This window comes from Mustela nivalis (genome assembly GCF_964662115.1).
Source record: "Mustela nivalis genome assembly, chromosome: 1".
Classification (NCBI taxonomy): domain Eukaryota; kingdom Metazoa; phylum Chordata; class Mammalia; order Carnivora; family Mustelidae; genus Mustela; species Mustela nivalis.
Window position 1 is genome coordinate 127287556 of NC_139020.1, and position 16873 is coordinate 127304428.

The following is a 16873-nucleotide window of genomic DNA, read 5'->3' on the forward strand; positions in this document are numbered from 1 at the left end:
TATTTTTTTTTCCTGCATTTATTTTATTTATTTTTTTTTAACTTTTTATTTTTTATAAACATATATTTTTTTTTTAAAGATTTATTTATTTTACAGAGAGAATTCCCAGGAGGGGAGGGTTGCTGAGGGGAGGGAGAGGGAGAAAGAGAATCTTTTTTTTAATTTTTAATTTTTTTTTATAAACATAGAATATATTTTTAGAGAAAGAGAATCTTAAGCAGACTCCCTGCTGAGCATCAAACCCAATGTGGGACTCCATCTCACAACCCTGAGATCATAACCTAGGCTGAAATCAAGAATCGGACCCTTATCGACTAAGCCGCCCAGGCGCCCTGGAATTTCTATTCAAAGTGATGAATATATTTTGGAATTACATAATGGTGAGGTTTGCAAAGCTTGATAAACATATTTTATGTGAATTAAATATTAAGAAAAAATGCATGACAAATAAATTAAGGTAAACTAAAGACATTATCATAAAGATACAAACACAACAGCATATCAAGAAATATTACAGAAAAAAAAAGAAATATTACAGAAGAAAAAACAGAGTAACAAGCTATATTTTAGGTCATTTTCTTTTTGTTTAAGTTTTAAAGAAATTCCAATTTTTCCCAACGTAATCCATTACCTTATGTATTTATATTATAAAAATACAACGCTAATAAACTATTGGAGGTAAATATCACATATATAATTTATTACATGGAAAATAAGAAAAACCTGATACAGAAGAATACATACTCTTTGATTCCATTCAAATGAAATTCTAGAATAGACGAAAATAAGCTCTGAGAATAAAATCAAAATAGTAATTACTCTGTGTGTGTGTGTGTGTGTGTTGTGGGGAGCAGGGATTGATTGGGAAAGCACTAAGGGAACTTAATAAGAAGATAGAAATCTCTCATGTCTTGATAGTAGGTTATAAGGTGTATGCATTTATCAGAACTCATCAAACTGTGTACTTAAGATCTGTGCATTTCACTGTATAAATTATTGTCTTAGTCAGCTGCAAAACACCACGAATTGGGTACCTTATTAGCAACAGAAATTTATTTCTTACAGTTCTAGAGTCTAGAAGTTTGCAATCCCGGTGCCAGCATGGTAGGGTTTCTGTGGGTTGCAGGCTGCTGACTTCTCCCTATGTCCTCATATAGTGGAAGGCACAAGGGAGCTCTCTTTGGGGTCTCTTTTAAAAGGACATTAATGGACCACATCTTCCTTATCCATTCATCCGTTGCTTCCATCAAAAAGGACGAATACCCAACTTTTGTAGCAACATGGACGGGACTGGAAGAGATTATGCTGAGTGAAATAAGTCAAGCAGAAAGAGTCAATTATCATATGGTTTCACTTATTTGTGGAGCATAACAAAAAGCATGGAGGACATGGGGAGTTAGAGAGAAGGGTGTTGGGATAAATTGGAAGGGGAGGTGACTCATGAGAGACTATGGACTCTGAAAAACAATCTGAGGGGTTTGAAGTGGCGGGGGGTGGGAGGTCGGGGTACCAGGTGGTGGGTATTATAGAGGACATGGATTGCATGGAGCACTGGGTGTGGTGAAAAAATAATGATACTGTTATGCTGAAAATAAATAAATAAATAAATAAAAGGACTTTAATGTCATTCATGAGAGCAAATCCTTCATGATCTAATCATCTCCCAAAGCCTCACCTCCTAACACCACTATACTGGGTACTAGGATTTCAACATATGGATTTTGGGGGGACACAATCATTCAGACTATAGTAATTACATTTCAATTTTAAAAGTTTAAAGTCATGGGGGCACCTGGGTGGCACAGTCATTAAGCTTTTGCCTTCGGCTCCGGTCATGATTCCAGGATCATGGGATGGAGCCCCACATCGGGGACTCCCTGCTCAATGGGAAGGCTGCCTCTCCCTCTCCCACTCTCCCTGCTTGTGTTTCCTCTCTCCGTGTGTCAAATAAAAAAAAAAAATCTTAAAAAAAAAATAAAAATTTAAAGTCACAGAAAAATGATTTTTAGACTTGAAGCCCAAGTGAAAGATAATGGTACTGTTTTAAGGGCTTTTATTAAATCTCAGGAAATTCCAATGACATATATTTGGAAATAAAACTCATCTTCAGGGTGAAGAAGATGAAGTACATAATACTAAGTAACTAACCTCCTTTTGTGGTTCACAAAGCCAGGAGGGCTGGAGCTGGGATTCAAACCCAGTCATGTGATTAACCATTCCTCTACAGGGATCTCTGAAGATGGGTAGTGGAGACAAAAATGGAACCAGAAAGGGAAAGTTTTGGTTCACTTTCTCCAAATATATACCAAGTTTTTAGCCTCAGCATCATGAGGATAAAGAGAAGATATGAATACTAAGTAACCAATCCAGACCTTATGCAAAGAGGTGACCCAGTAGGAAATTACAAGGAAAGATGAAAATCTGTGGAACCATAGAAGTAGAAATAAAGATTAGATTTTTCTCCTATGCCATAGTGCATTTTATTTCTGTTTGTTTATATTTCACGTTACTTAAAAATTTTAAAAACATTTAGTCTTATCTTCATAGGAATAAATGAAGTAGACATATAGCTTTGAATTGTAACAAAGAATGAACGCTGTACCAAGTAACCTCCATAACCAAGATTAAAGTCATTTCAAATGAACCCCATTTAAAACCAATGTGAAAGCTTTACCCACAATGTATTGTGTGGCCTATTTTTAATGCATCTCCCTATATACAATAGCTTTTATTTAATGTGGGAGAGGAGGCAAGAATAAAAATATCAGAATAGATGGGAGACTTATGGCACATTATTTCCCAATAGTCCCTTCCTTTAATGGCCGAATTCACTACATTTCCCTTAGTAAGGCAAAATGGCAGGGAATTTAAATTCAAACAACCAGGCAAGACATAGCCAGCTTAACAGGCAGAGGGTTACAAAAAGGAACTCCTAGGGATCAGGGAAGATATTAACCACCATAAAAAAACAACAGAAAATAAATAATAGAATCTTGCTTACCACACAGGCCTTTAACTGGAGGGAATAAATACTTCCTTGATATTTTTCTCAAATGGAACATTAAACAGAAAGGCCTTGGAAAAGAAAAAAAAACCACTTACTTAGGTGAATAAACACAAATAAAATAGTTAAATGATATATATGATAGAAATGCCAAAGAATATAATTGGTCCATGTAAGCTGAAAATTCTGCAGAAACTCTAAGTTTCAGTGGAAAGGAGTTCAAGTTTTTTACAGGAGGCCTTAGACTAGTGCCATCCCCTAGAACTTTCTGCAATGATGAAAATGTTCTGATGTCTGATGTGGTAGCCCCTAGCCACATGTGGCTAGTTGAACACTTCAAATGTGGCTAGTGTGACTGAGGAACTAAAGTTTTAATTTTATTTAAATTTAATTAACTTAAATACATATGTGGCTAATGGCCATTGTATTGGTCAGTATAGCCTCTGAATGATTTCCAAGACTTGACAAACAGTCAAAACTGACCTTCTCTTCAAGGAAACCCCTCAGGACTTTGTCATTTCACAAACTAACTTTTGAACATTAGCCAGACTGATGTCTGTGTGGTTTAAAGAATTTTATTTGTTGCAGACACCTGCCATTCCCAGGGGGAACCTTATGGCTATGTCTGATGAAAGTTTGCCCCACAATAATGAAATGGATTGTGGCACTCCTCCCCTTGACCCATGAGGTTCCCTGGGCATGGCCTTACACACAGCTGATGCAGACCTTTTATCAGATTCTTGGATTCTGAACCAGGAAAATAACAAGGTCTCCTGGTGAGTTTCTTGAAAAGAAAAGAAAATCAGTCTGACAGCCTGGCCTCTCTTCAGCAGGAGCTTGTCACTCTTACTAACAGATTTATTCCATGTGATCAGCTCCTCCACGTGCAATAATGCTATAGCACTCTAATCTGCTATAATCCTCGAGCTTTCTACCTTGCCCAGATAAATTTAGTCCTCAGTGGAAACCACCCCTGGAGTCTATGCAGTGAAATTCAACTAACCAAATCACTAAGCTTTTTTTAGGAACAAGGTCATAAATTTAGCTAGAGATAGAATGCAGATTTCACTTAATCAACTGGTAATAACTGCCTAGAGCAGTTATAAATTACTAAATTAACAATGTTCTCAGTGACTTGCAGTGAATTTTTGCTTGGTGGAAAATCATGCTGTAATCATTTAGTCATATCTTCCATGGGCTCACAAATGGGGACTTGTGGCTTCTATAATATCTGCCATCTCTATATGAGGCAATGTGGGGCTACATAGCTGAGGAAAACATAATCCAAACACATTTTCCACAAATATCCTACATGAGAGCATTACAGGTACAGTAAGAGCACAGACATAATAGAGATCAATGGAAATACTGTAATGGCACCATGGAAGAGGCAATATTTGAGGTAAGTCTTGAAAGAGGAGTGGATTGTGGGAGTACGTAAGGAGGGTAAAGCATTACCAGCAATGATACACAGAGGAATGCAAAGCACATCCAACGAAGGGCAAATGCTGGGTGATGAGGCAGACAGAGGTGCACTGAAAGATACTACTAAAAAGACGACATGGAGCCGAATCCAGAAAGGCACTGAATGCCATGCTATGGAATTCATTCTGTAGTGTAGCAAGGTTTTTGAGCAAAGTTGTAAAATGGTCAGATCTATATTTTAGAAAGACAAGTCTGACTGCATGAGCAGGAGGGAGAGGTGGCACAAGATGTCAAATGTAGCAAGTTATTAATTCGGTTGCATTATAAGCTTTACAAATTCCAAAATTGAGTCAAAGGGTGTATTATGATCATTGTTGTTGGCTGCCATCACAACCACCATTTTCTTTTTTTTTTTTTTTAAGATTTTATTTATTTATTTGACAGAGAGAGATCACAAGTAGGCAGAGAGGCAGGCAGAGAGAGAGAGAGGAGGAAGCAGGCTCCCTGCTGAGCAGAGAGCCTGATGCGGGACTCAATCCCAGGACCCTGAGATCATGACCTGAGCCGAAGGCAGAGGCTTAACCCACTGAGCCACCCAGGCGCCCACAACCACCATTTTCTTGTCTTTGTTAGTTTATAACATCTTACTCTTGCTCAGGCAGCCGAATGGACAAAGCAGTGGGGACTTTCACCAAACTTCAGGAGTTGAATCATAACATTCGCTGCCCTTTGCTGATGATTTTTTCAATAGACAAAGACAAAGCATTTGGTGAAATTCAATATAAATGTATGATAATTTTTGGAGATGATGTATATGTTTATTACCTTGACTGTAGTTTCACATGTGTATGCATACATTCAGACTCATCAAATTGTGTATGGGTCTACCTCGGAGGTATTTTAGGCTGAGTTTCAAACCAATGCAATAAAGCAAATATCACAGTAAGGGGAGTCAAATGGATTTTTTGGTTTCCCAGTGTATATAAAAGTTATGTTTACACTATACTGTAGTCTATTAAGTGTGCAAGAACATTATTTCTAAAAAACCATGTACACACCTTGATTAAAGGATACTTACTGTTAAAAAAAAATGTTAACCATAGTCTGAGCTTTCAGTGATTTGTAACTACTGATCACAGATCACCAGACAAATGTAATAATAAGGGAAAAGTTTGATATATTATAAGAATTACCAAAATGGGGCACAGAAACACAAAATGAGCAAATGCTGCTGGAAAAATGGCACCAATAGACTCGCTTGATACACAGTTACAACAAACTTTCAATTTGTAAAAAAAAAAAAAAAAATGCAATGACTGTGAAGCAAAATGAAGCAAAGTGCAATGACACAAGGTCTACAGGTATATTAAAATATGCAGTTTTTTGTATATCAACTATACCTCTATAAAGCTGTTTTTTAAAAACTCCCGTCAATGCAGGAATAGAAAGGAGTTCCCTCCACCTGATAAAAAGGTGCCAAAAAATACCACAAAGCTACTGTTTTCCCTACTGATGAAACACTGAACAATTTCACTGTAAGACTGGGAGCAAGGCGAGGATATCCTCTCTCACTACCTTTCCTAAACATTGTCCATAAAGTCCTAACCAGGCATTAAAGTAAGAAAAGATAGGTAAAGGCATAAAGTTTGGAAGGAAGAAGTAAAATTATCTTTATTTTCAGTCAACAAGGTTATATACATAAAATGTAAAGGATCTATCGAACAACTATTAAACTAATAATTGTAGCAAAATCACAGGATATAAGATAAATAATATAAAAATCAATTTCCTTTCTATATTTTTATTTTTAATTTATTTTATTTTTAATTTTAATTCTAATATTGTCAACACACAGTTATATTCATGTATTTCTCTATTTTGTCAATAAACATTTGGAAAACAGTCTTAAAACTACTACTTTAGGTATGTACTAAAAAGCATTGAGAGAGAGATTCAAACAGCTGCTTGTACACTTGTGTTCATAACAGTATTATTCACAATAACCAAAAAGTAGAATCAACCCAAGAATCCATAAATGGATGAATAAACAAAGTATAGCATATACATATAAAAGAGTATTTTTCAGCCTTTAAAAAGGAAAGAAATTCTGACACATGCTGCAACATGGATAAACCCTGGAGACATTTTGCAAAGTGAAATAAGCCAGTCACAGAGGGACAAAGACTGTATGATTCTACTTACAAGGGGCACCTGGAGCAGTGACATTCATAGAGACAGAAAGTAGAATAGTGATTGCTGGGGGCTGAAGGAAGAGAAGAAGAGGGGACTCAGTGTTTAATGGATATAGAATCTCAGTTTGGGAAAATGAAAAGAGTTTTGGAGATGGATGGAAATGATTGTTTATACATGTACATAAAATACTTGGGAATAAATTTAACAAAAGATATGCAAATCCTTGCACCAAAAACTCACAAAGCATTACTGAGAGAAAATGCATATGACTTAAAGAGAAAAAAAAACAAAACAAAACTATGTTGGAGACTTACTCCACCTGATTTCAAGACATATTATAAAGGTATAGTAACCGGGTACCTGGGTGACTCGGTGAAGCAAGTGCCTTTGGCTCATGTTACAATCCCAGGGTCCTGGGATCAAGCCCCGCATCGGGCTCCCTGCTCAGTGGGGAGCCTCTTTCTCCCTCTGCCTCAAATCTTTTTTCCCCCTGCTTGTGCTCTCTCTCTGTCAAATAAATAAATAAAATCTTTTTTAAAAAATAGAGGTATAGTAATTAAGACAGTGTGGTACTGGTGAAGGATAAATAGATAATGGAATAGATTAGAGGGACCAGAAGTAGATCACACATTTATAGTCAATTGATTTTGCACAAAAGTCTTTTTGATAAATGATGCTGGTACAACCAGATAACATATGGAAAAATATAATATGCAAAGAATTATAAACCTACATGCAAAAAGTTGAAACTATAAAGCTTTAAGCAGACCACATATGGTCTGGAGTGAGTCCCAAGAATTTGTGTTTCAAACAAGTTTCCCAGGTGAGTTGTATGTTGCTGATCCAGGGACCACATTTTCTCATTATTTTTTAACAGCATGTTATGAAGGGAAAAAAACACAAATGCTAACATTTTTTTTTCCACTCAAATCTTCCCCTTGAATAATTAGAGAGAAAATAGTAACTTCTTGGGAATATTGAAATTGAAACTATTAATAATTTAGGATTAAGTAGACATGATAGAAGCCGTGAAGAAATATCTTTTTCAACCATGTCGAATGTAAGACTAGGAAACCATGGTTTTGTGAGAAGCCTAAACGGGATATTGTACCCCAAGAGAAATTTACTGCATAAACATGACTCAACCCAAAGAAAAATAACCAGGCATATAATATGCACCCTTGCTTATGTGCCCAACATGAAGATAAGATATTCCAATATAATTCAGCCTGGTGGCCCATTCTTGCTAGACCGTGCTTCATGATGAAATATCACTGCCACTTCCCTGGATTAATAAAAGCCTTTTGTATGGAGGCTTTCTCCTATTATTCTTCTGTGATTTGTTTGCCATTACAATCACTTCCTGTGTCGTGCTTCTTTTTGCTCTCTTCTTTTAAATTTTAGCCGAGCAGTATGCCGTTAGAGCTTCTTAGAGCAGTAAACAAGCTTAAAACAAATAGGAATTTTGGAGCTTTATAAAGGGAGACTCACAGGGATCTCACAGAGAGCGTAAGGATGAAGAGCATGGGCTATAGAGCCAGGCAGCACTGAGGTCAAATCCTGCTCTACCATTTACCTTGGTAAATGAAGACCACTCAAGGTCTCAGATTTCTCAGGCCTAAGATGAATGTTCGTGAAGATTAAATGGAACATTGTGTAGGAAGTACTCAGCCCATTGTCTGACCCTCTGTGAGTAACTACCGTAAAGAGAATAATATCTTATGCCATATAAATGTGTCTTTCTTCATTGTATTTTCATAGGAAGCACCTCTTGAGCTCGTATACAGCATTTATCGGGGGAAGGAGGTGAACAGGGAGTATGGAGTAGAAAAGAAAGGAAAGACAATTAGATTTATTTCAGAAACATAAAGAAAAACAGTTAATATTCGGATTCTGGCAGTTAAAATAGAAAGTTTTTGAGCACTCACAGAGAGAAAGAAGAGAAATGTGAGGGGTTGAGCATTTTATCAAACAGACTAAATATCTCCCTAAAGAGGCCACATAGTAGATTGTTCACCAAACTGGCTGCTGTCATTCCCATTTTTATTTCTATGCCCTTAGCAACGAGACTTGGCAGCTCCTCCCATTGGGTGAATGTTCCAGCAGACTGAACAGCAAGTGCGAAGACCCTTAGGCAAGAAGCCATCTGATAGGGTTCAGAAACACAGAGGATGCCAGTGTGGCTGGAGTGCTAGGAGAAGGAAGTGGACAGTGATGGAAAACAGCACCAGGTCACATGCAGCTTTTGAGACTAAGAAATCCCTGACAACAGAGGGACTGAAACTTAAACCACTGTGGCCTGTTTATACAAGAGAACCTGTATAAAAAATATTAAAATATGTTTCATTTCAGTTGGTAAATAACACAGTACTGATCCCCAAGTGTCTCCATAGCTCTGGCAAGCCAGGCCACCTCCAGGACCATCCACCCTTCATGATCCTGTAATTTAAGACTCAGTGTAAAAAGAAGCTTCCAATACTGATCTAGCCCATGACTGTGGGTGTGCAACATTGTCCCTTGGCCAAAGGGAGACCACTTCTTACCTCCAACTTTATGAAGTTGAAAATAAGCATGAATCCATCCCATCAGTCAATACGTATTACCCATGGGCCAGGAGTACTGAAGGTGTCAGAGACGAGCAAGAGTATGCAAACCGGTTTCTACCCTCACAGAGGTTAGAGTCCAACTTTCGGGCAAATTGTTGCCTGTGCGTAATAATTTTTAGGCATTGGTTCTCAACCTAAACTCCACAACAGAATCATCTGAGAATTTTAAAAAATACCAATGCCTAGGCCCCATCCCCAGTGGGGATGATTTCATTGCTCTGAGGTGTGGCCAGGGCATGGCAATATCTAAAAGCTCCCCAACTGATTCAATGTGCTGCCAAGGCTGAGAACTTCTCTCTTAGAGAGAAGCTAATATGGAAAACAGAGAGTGGGATTTCTACACTTAAGTAAAATGAAGGTTGCAAACCTAGAGAAACAAGTTTTCTCTGCATGTCAACTAATAAAGATAAATCAAGATGGAAACATGATTTCTTGAAAGGTACTTTTCAGAGAGTTCTGGAAGCTGTCTTTATAGAATGGCATTCTGACAAAATGTTGGCTGGCAGTCTGACCCAAGGTTAGGTAAGTCAACTAAGTACATTCTGATAATACAGAGCAAAACTCTGGGCTTTATTCTTTTTAAAGATTTTATTATTTATTTGGCAGAGAGAAAGAGAGAGAGCACAAACAGGGGTGTGGCAGAGGGGATGGGAGAAGCAGGCTCCCTGCTGAGCAGAGAGCCCAATGTGGAGCTTGATCCCAGGGTGAGCTGAGGGCAGACAATTAACAAACTGAGCCACCTAGGTGCCCCAGCTCTTGCCTTTTTAAAATAAGATTGCTCAGAAAATAACTTCTAAATGTGAAAACTCCTACTACCCTTCCCTTCCCCCCACCATGACCTGTCCACTCTCGATCTACACATTCACACAAAGCTAGCCATTAGCCTGAAGAATGGGTCTATACCCAGAATTCCAGGCCACAGATGAGGATTCCAGCCCCAAAAAGATAAGAACCACGACTTGGTGGATTGAGATTGCTTTTCAGAATGATTTCTGACCTCTCTAATTGCTTTCTAGTTACTTCCCTAAGCTGTCCTTCGAGTGACAAATGTTTGAATGAGACAGAATCGAAAACACCTCAAAAAGGTTTGACCCAATGGAAAGTCCAGGGGGGCTGAGGAAACATGTGCCAAAGGTTGGGCTGGAGCATAAGTATTTTCTAGAGTTACTGGGTCACAGCGAAGCAGCTAAGTACATTCTGGGGCAATGAGTGTTCTCAGCACTAGCCCTTGATTATTCAGTCCTAATGGAGGGAAATGATGATGTGGGTTTTCTGAGAGAGCAGCTGGTTTTAATGAGCAGTATGGTTTTGACTCTGGAAATCACCACTAGGTAAATAAAAAGGTATGCAGCATGTCTGAGCATATTTCAGCTGGGCAGCATGGACTGTGGCCAAGAATGCCAAAAGGTCAGTGGCTTAGAATTCCAAAACTTACCAGAGAAACCCCACAAAATAGAAACATCTTATTAGAAATAACAGAGCCTGGGGACACCTGGGTAGCTCAGTGGGTTGAGCATCTGCCTTTGGCTCAGGTCATGATCTTAGGGTCCTGGGATCAAGGCCCACATCGGGCTCTCTGCTCAGTGGGGAGTTTGCTTGGGGATTCTCCCTCTCCCCAACTGCCCCCCCAACTCGTGCTCTCTTTCTCTTACGATCTCTCTCTCTCAAATAAAATATTTTTTAAAAATAAAAGAAAGAACAGAGCCCTGAATTATGATCTAGAAGACAAGAACTCTTGTCTCTGGTCTATCATGACCAGGTGTGTTACCCTGGGTAAGTAACATCTCTGTACCTCAGTTTCCTCATTGTTAAAATAAGGGAACCAGATTTAAATGATCTCAAGTAGGATGGATGGATAAAATGGAATTTAGTATCTGTGTGTAAGGGAGACAGAATACTGAGATCTGAAGCCTGAAGATTGCTGGTAGCAAGTAGCCAAATTTGCATTTGGAGCCCAAGACACTCATAGAGGATGAAAGTGAGAAGACATCAAGACCCCAAAACCTTGTCTCAGAAACTAAAACTAGCTGGAGTGGACTAGGGGGTTGCCCTGAGCAAGGCTCAGAGTCAGGGAATGACCACTAGGCCCCTCAGATAAACTCAGCACCAAGGAGAAAAGATAGAACCACCAGCCTAGCCTCTGCAAAGTCTTGGGAATTCAAAAGGAGGTTGTGAATAAGTGCATAAGAGGACCGACCCCAGCCCAGGAATCAGGTAGCAGACAGTCCTGGAGTCCTGGAGAAGTGGCTGTGTTGGGGAGGATGAGGAGTGACAAGAATGGGCATCCAGACCAGGTTTGCCAGGAGCCTCCTCCTGGTGGAACTTATTCCTGAGGGCTGGGGATCTTCTCTCTGGCCCCTGAAAGAGGAGCAGTGGCCCAAGCAAAACTCTACTAGCAGTTCCTTGGGAGCCACCAGCCTCTTGTGGGGTAGCAGAGTCCCCTGGCCTTGAGGGGACATCTCTACTGAGACTCCAGAAGCAGAAATGGAAGTGACCATGATGGCCCAGGCATATCCTGGGAAGGGTCTTCCAGGGAATCATATGGCATTTCCTGTTCATTGGGCCTGTGAGAGCTCACATGTTCAACTTTGGGAATCCACCTGAGTGCTGCCTTATCTGCATCCCAATCTATAAATTGGGCCGTACCAGTTACAGATCTATAAGATCCCTCATGGCTCCAAAGTGTTGTGACTTTAGTGTGTGATTCAAAACAAAACCCAAAGAATGATTCAATTCAGAGTTTAGTGTACAACTAACTATATCCTTAAGTTTGTAGATACTGGGGCTCTTGTCTACAAAAAGGAGAAATGTGTAAATGAGGGATCCATCTGTGACCATTAAATTGCCTAAAATTAACAAAAAAGTCCTATCACTGCTAACGATCTATAAATTCACTCCATATGCATTCATCAGAGATCATTAAAATGAAGTCTGGGAATGCAAAAATAATTATATAGTTTGGATACCTAAAAATTTTTCCTTAGAGAGAGCAGATTTGTATGTATGTGTAAAATAAGGGTGTTATTCTAAAATTATAACTGAAATACAAGCTTGCTTTAATGAAATGTGATTGTTATATTGATTTCCAGTTTAAAATCGCCTAGAAAATATCCACCAGCATTGTAAATGTGCATGCTCTTTGAACCAGCAATTTTACATATAGAAATTTGTGCTGATGAAATTTTACACACAAATACAAAACTAAATATGTAAGAAAGTTCACTGTCACAACACTGTTGATAAAGAAAAAATTGGAGGGGCACCTGGGTGGCTCAGTCAGTTAAGTGTAAGACTCTACAGTTAAGTGTAGTTAACCAAGAGTCTCATGGGTTTTGGGATGGAGCCCCAAATCGTGCTCTGCACTCAGCAGGAAGACTGCTTGAGATTCTCGCCCTCTGCCCTTCCCCCCACTTATGGTCTCTCTCTCTCTCAAATAAATAAATAAATCTAAAAAAAAAAAACCTGGAAAAATTGAAATGCTCACTCATAAGGGGTTATTTAACTAAATTATCACCCTTCCATATGCTAAACCAAATTCTGAATTTACTAGAACTAGTGAAATACATCTTTTTCTAACTTAAATTTTACTTAGTCAACACCCAGTACAATATTGGTTTCTGGAATAGAATTCAGTGATTCCTCACTTACATACAACACCTAGTGCTCATCACAACAAGTGCCCTCTTTAATACCCATCACCCATCTAACCTATCCCCCACCCACCTCACTCCATCAACCCTCAGTATGTTCTCTATCATTAAGAGTCTTTTGTGGCTTGTTTCCCTCTCATTTTTTTTCTTTTCTCCCTTCCCATTTGTTCATCTGTTTTCTGTCTTAAATTTCACATACAAGTGAAATCATATGGTATTTGTTTTTCTCTGACTTATTTCACTTATCAAAATACACTCTAGCTCCATCCATGTCATTGGAAATGGCAAGATTTCATTCTTTTTGGTAGCTGAGTAATATTCCTCTGTGTGTGTGTGTGTGTGTGTGTGTGTGTGTGTGTGTGACATATTCTTTATCCATTAGCAGTCAACGGACATTTGGGCTCACTCCATAGTTTGGCTATTGTTGATAATGCTATTAACATCATACCCCATCAAAACTGTATTTTTGTATCCTTTGGGTAAATACCCGTAGGGCAATTGCTAGATCATAGGGGAGCTGTATTTTTAATTTTTTGAGGAACCTTCATATTGCTATCCAGAGTGGTTGCACCAGTTTGCATTTCCACCAGTAGTGTGAGAGGATTCCCCTTCTCCACATCCTTGCCAACACCTGTTGTTTCTTGTGTTGCTAATTTGAGCCATTCTGACAGGTGTGAGCTGGTGTCTCATCATGGCATTGATTTTGAAATACATCCTTATAGCAGAGAAATAATTTTATATTAACTGACATGGCTGTCATTTAAGGTTATTTGTTTGTTTACCACACCTCCATTCCCTGCTTTAAATCAGATCTATAATGAGGCTGAGGGATTCACTGTATCCAAGATATGAATATAAAGAGCACTAATCACATAAAGTTATAATTCTTAGTGCTTAGCCCCAAACACAAGAAACCCAGAGAAAGGTATTCTCACCATCCACCAGGCACACTTTTGAGAATGAAAGGGATAATGCCTGGACTGGCTTACTGGAAGGGCAAACGAGTTTTCCTAAAACTTCAGGGGGACCAGGGAGGATAGGAAGACCTGAAATCAGGAAAGTGTAGCCTAGGCAAGGAAATAATTTAGTTTTAAACATATTCATTATTATTACAATTTATCGTAGGCTAAGCCATTGGGAATTGAGCTGACTTGAAATTGTAAACAGAAGAGGTAACTGGAATTGTTGAATAATTCTTCTGTTGGGAAATGCTCTGCAATGATGAACATTTTGCAATTCCATCTTTTCTGGATGCTATATTGTGTTCCATTGATTTACATGTTTGTCCTTATGCCAATAACATATTATCTTGTTTTGTAAAGACCTTAAAAATTCTTCACTTTTTGAATAAGTCTTAATATCAGGCAGTGAGAACCTTCCAACTTTGTTCTTTTCCAAATTGTTTTGCCCACTCTACAATTTCATGTTTTAAAATCTTATTTTAATATTTTGTGGAATTTTTATTATATTTTTACTATATTATATTACACATTAATACATAATATATAATGTATTATATATTATATAAGTACATTATATTATTTTTTATTATATTTACTAAATATAGCTGGTTTATTTACTTTCATCTGGATAAAAACAAAAGAAAAGAAAGAAGAGCTATCAACAAGGGATATTTTAGGCTGCAAGTGACACAATCCTTCATTTCAGTATTGTAGACAGAGTTCATTTTTTCCCCACCTAAAACAAATTCTAAAGACAGGTGTCTCCTTGCATTGGTTCAGTGGCTCAACAATGTCAGGGCCAGCATCTCTGTGGGTCTCTTGACCTCTTCCTCACGGTAACAAATGCTAGCTACAGCTGCTGCAATCTTATCCATTCAGGGTAGAAAAGAAAAGAAAGTAAGGGGTAACTTATGTCCCAAGATCCAAAATTATGTCAGATGGCCTCTTTGGCTGCAAGGGAGCTTGGGAATGGCATATTTTATTCAGACCATTTAATAGACATAGGCCAGAAAGAAGGGGGTTGATATGAGAGTTGGCAGTGCCAACCTCTAGTGTTTGCCACAAATGTTGATGAGAGGTTTCAAAAAAAAAAAAAAAAGGGAAAAAAGTTTTCATTGAATTCTTCCCTCTTCAAAAATACCATTAGAAGAACTAGTGATAAAGAATCCATCCCACAGGATGCCTGGTTAACTCAGTTGGTTTGGTATCCAACTCTGATTTTAGCTCAGGTCATAATCTCAGGGTCCTAGGATGGAGCCCTGCATCAGACTCTATGCTTGGCAGAGAGTCGGCTTGGGATTCTCTCCCTTCCTTTGCCCCTCCCCCTGCTCATGCTCTCTCTCTTTCTAAAATAAAAAAAATTTAAAAAAAGAATCCATCTCAAGCTACATCACTTTCCTTAGTGTTGGATGAGACCCTCAAAGCCTCCTGGTCCTGCCTCTCCCTGCCATCAGAATTAGCTCTTTCCTAGCATTCAACAGCATTCACACAATCCTTAAGTCACATCAGCTAGAAAAACAAACCTAGTCTGTTGCTAAGGGATAAGAGTTACATTATGACCAGCCTACAGCATAGCTCTCTTTAGTAAACTTATAAGGGAAAAATGTTGGAATTCAATGCATGTTCATGAATTGCCTATTTCAGTCTCTGAATAGGGGAAACTGGGCATTTCTTCCTTTCTTTAGTAACCTTTATAGGGTTCCTATGTGCCAGGCACTGGGTGTTTTTATTCCTCTTCCCTCTATTATTGTTCTCTGTCCTCTTTTCTTGGATTATTTTTTACTCTAAGTGTATATGGGAATATGTGTATAAAAGTGTAAGACAAGGTCAAACTTGCAGAGTCCAGAGCACCATCACTATAGCTCTCTCTGGTCTCCCTGTGGAGGCCACAAAAGCACAACTCATGTGCCTTTCAGAAGCTGGGGAAGGTGTGGAAGAATCAGGATGCAAGAGATTATCTGTGAGTAATGCTGCTTCTTACAACATTCATGCTCTTATTCTTTTATGAGATTATAGAGATACTATGGTATCCATGCAGACACAGTCTCTACCCTCATTGAGCTTGTATTGTTGTAGGATAATGTTTTTGAAATACTAACCAATGTTATTTTCTCCCAATAATTACTTTTTTCTCTCCCTGTTCCCACTCATGTAGCTAGGCTATGTTCATTGTTTTAGGATAGAGAGTTTATAAGCAGTAGACAGAGGAAAAAAGGAGACACTTCCTATATTTATAGGAATAAAAGTGACACTAGAGCAAATGTTAGCATGAGCTTCACCCTAGATACCCCAATTAGCAACAGAAGATTCCTCTGAGCAGAAAGGGGAAGAAAACTGGAAGGCAAGGGAATTGCCATAGAGGCCAGTGGGGATAGCAGGGACAATCAGACCTGAAGAGGCCATCAGTGAAAACAAGCTGTGTCAACCATGGGCCATACTGCAGAGAATTTGTAGACACACAAGAACCAGATGGTAGCCAAAGGTGCATTTGCCAACATCACCTGTCACTCATACCAGGGTCCATATCAGCCATCCTTTCTCCAGTCATCTAGGCTCCATGCTTGCCTTTTCTTCCTGGGGATAAAGTTAGGTTCTATTTCCAAGCCTCCTTTGCGGTTAGATGAAATTGTATCACAAACCATGGAGTTCTGGCCAATGGGATGTGGGAGGAAGTAATTTAGACCACTTCCTATCCTATTCATGAATACTTCCAATGCATCCTCCATGCTCCCTCTTTCCTATTTTGTCAGATATAAATGATGGGCTCCAAGGCCCTGGGGCATGACTGAGCCAAAAGATGGAAGGAGCCTGGATCTCTAGATCCCTACCTGGAAAGTAGGGATCCTAGGTGGTCACTCTGACCAGAAACATCTGCACTGGGTTCTTATATGAGAAAAAGTTAATTTTTATTGTATTAAGCCACAAAAATATTGCAGTTTGTTAAAGAAATTTTTGCCAACTCTGACAATATTTCAATCAACTCCCCAGCTCAAGCAACACTCCTCTTCCTGACCTGGTTCAGGAAGTTTACCC

At 38.7% G+C, this 16873-nt stretch overlaps 1 long non-coding RNA gene across 2 annotated transcripts in view; it reads right to left on the reverse strand.

Moving 5' to 3' along the window:
- Window positions 1–888: 888 nt before the first annotated feature.
- Window positions 889–16873, reverse strand: part of LOC309858908 — a 92044-nt gene continuing 76059 nt past the window's right edge. Inside the window, exons 1-3 of one of the 2 annotated variants that reach the window (XR_014308432.1) lie at window positions 5255–5343; window positions 3002–3075; window positions 889–1290 (exon numbers count right to left, since the gene is read on the reverse strand). This is a non-coding gene — a long non-coding RNA (uncharacterized lncRNA). Of the gene's footprint in view, window positions 1291–3001; window positions 3076–5254; window positions 5344–16873 lie in introns of those variants that run through there. The other variant, XR_014308431.1, reaches the window with a different exon arrangement.